This window comes from Lampetra planeri, chromosome 32 (assembly GCF_965212315.1).
Source record: "Lampetra planeri chromosome 32, kcLamPlan1.2.h2, whole genome shotgun sequence".
In the NCBI taxonomy this organism is placed as follows: Eukaryota; Metazoa; Chordata; class Hyperoartia; order Petromyzontiformes; family Petromyzontidae; genus Lampetra; species Lampetra planeri.
Genome location: NC_136138.1, coordinates 4,760,397 through 4,763,251, shown reverse-complemented (window position 1 = coordinate 4,763,251; position 2,855 = coordinate 4,760,397).

Genomic DNA, 2,855 nt, shown 5'->3' with positions numbered 1-2,855 from the left:
CCCCCCCACTGTCGCCAGCTACTCCCGACTGTTGCCTGTTGCTTCCTGCTGTTGCCTGCTGATCACTGGAGCTGCTGCTGCTGCTTTCTCGTGGTTCTCGTTGCTACCTTTAACCCAGCGGCCGCCCTGGTTAATACTGCGGTTGTAATAAATATCCGTACCCAATTACTACCACGCAACGTCTGTTTCATTCCCAGTGGATGTGACAAGTCGTAGGCCTATTGGTGTGCCGGGCGTTGGTGACCACGCATTTGCCAAATCCGAAAACGACACCGCGAATTTAAATCCGACACACATCGGCAGCAATCACCGCACCCTACTGGCAGATCGACGTCCCAGGCCACGCTCACAACCGAGACCCGTCACCGCTGGTCTCTCTTGAGTTCTCAGCCGGTCAAACTAAATCATCTTAGAAGCTTCACTTCTGATGCCCCTTGCATCAGTCGGAGTCACCTCCTGCTTCTCACGCCCCCCCCCCTCACGCGCCGTCAACCACGTGGGGTTCAAGAAGGGGGGGGGGGGTGAGAGGGGGAGGCGAGTGTCCAGACTCTGGAGTGTGTGTGTGCACCTAGCCGGGCACAAGCGCTGTGGTGACATCACTACCCCTTGGCGAGTGCGAAACATCGGTGACGATGATCTAAACCGGTTCTGGGCCTCGCCTAGGTCGACTCAGCCTTAAGTGAGGGGGGGGGGGTGAGAGGGGGAGGCGAGTGTTCGGACTCTGGAGTGTGTGTGTGCACCTAGCCTGGCACAAGCGCCGTGGTGACGTCACTACCCCTTGGCGAGTGCGAAACATCGGTGACGATGATCTAAACCGGTTTTGGGCCTCGCCTAGGTCGACTCAGCCTTAAGTGAGGGGAGGGTGAGATGGGGAGGCGAGTGTTCAGACTCTGGAGTGTGTGTGTGCACCTAGCCTGGCACAAGCGCCGCGGTGACGTCACTACCCCTTGGCGAGTGCGAAACATTTGTGACGATGATCTAAACCAGTTCTGGGCCTCGCCTAGGTCGACTCAGCCTTAAGTGAGTACCCGGTGCGGTGTGTAAACATCAGCACTGGGGAGACAAATGCGGCCGGGCGTGGTGCTGGCCACCAATAGCCCTCGTGTGCGCACGTGCCGGTCATCATCGGTGCTACTCGCTTGCGGCACTTGCCCCAAGAGTCACAATGAAGGCTATTCGGGGGATCTTTGTAATGTGTGTGTGTGTCGGAAGGGTGGGGGTGTGCCCAACTTCGCATCCGCATCACCTCCTCCCCCCCCATAACCCTCACCTCCACCCCTCGCCCCGATACTGAACAACCCAACCCTAAAACAACACACGCTTGCCAATGCCAGCACTCGCAACCTCCACCCTCCTGCACCCTCCACGTCGCAGCTTCCTCCGTCTACGGTCACTAAGAACAAGGGTGGGGAACCTTTTTCCTGCCAAGGGCCATTTGGATATCTATAACATCATTCGCGGGCCATACAAAATTATCAACTTAAAAATTAGCCTGTTGTTATATTTGGTCAAACATTTAATTAACTCACCCCCTAATGCGATGGGCTGGACCTGCTTCTCTTTGGCGATGTTAGCTGGTCTTGATGATGTTGCTACTCGCAACTGCTTTTCCACGTTTGCTCCTAGATTTATTGAATTTCGAGTCCCGCCTGCGGTTGCCTTGGCAGGGCCGCCACCAAATAATTTCGCGGGGCCTCGTACGGCCCACGGGCCCCGGACGTTCCCCACCCCTGATTGAGAACAATGGTCCCAGGGTCCCCACCGCCTGCCGCATCGTCGCGGGGCAATGCCACGCACGCCCTGGGGCCCCGTTAGATCTTGGAGGCCAAGCAGGGCCACCCCCTCACCCCCCACCCCCCTGCCGCGCCCGGCCTGATGCGTCAGCTTTGAATGGGTGACCGCCAGCAAGGCACTTCATTTCTCACGGAATTGTTTTTATTTTTAAATCCTTTATATTAATTTCGCTTGCTTGCTTAGGACCGTGCAAATCTTTCGGTCGTTTTTTAACCCACTTCCCGTGATCCAATCGAGCTGACATTTTCTACACAGACTCGTTGTGGGTGACAATTAATGTTCGTGAAAATTTTTTTCAAAAATTTTACACTTTTTAGGACTAAAATATTATATTTAATTACCAATTGCTTAATGGTGCAATGCAATCATCTGACCCATAGGTGGCAGCCATCTCAAGCCAGAGGACGAGAGGACTCTAGCCGCCACGCATATAAAGGATTTATAGTGAAAAACTTTGTTTTTACGGGTTATACTTATTTCCCCATCAGCTCAGGACAGTTCCGATCTAACTGCAGCCCTGGTGACCACAGTGCATATTTTAAATACGGTAAAACCTTGGATTGCGAGTAACTTGGTCTGCGAGTGTTTTGCAAGACGAGCACATTTTTAAATAAATATTAACTTGATAAACGAGCGAGGTCGTTTATTAGTACGTGTGTACGCTTTGTCTGCCCAGCGTCACGTGATCACAACTGATATACGAGTGCTTTGGTATACGAGTGCTTTGTATTACAAACACGTTTCCGGAACGAATTATGCTCGCGATCCAAGGTTTTACTGCGAAATAAAAACCCTCCCGTCATTATAAGGCCGATGCCGAACTCGGCCGCGTGACCAATCGTTGCACTGCGCTCCCCGCATTCACCGCCCCGCCACTGCCGGCGTAAGTGAAGTATTGGGCATGTAAGCATGGCACGAACTCCACACGGGCGTGGGGTGGTGAGGGGGCTGGGAGGCTCTCTCATCCAGCAGTGGATTGACATCGACATGACCCGACCTGATCCACGGGAGCCTCACTCGAGTCTCAAGGCTCCTTTGCAGGAGGGTGCCGCGTTGGTTGG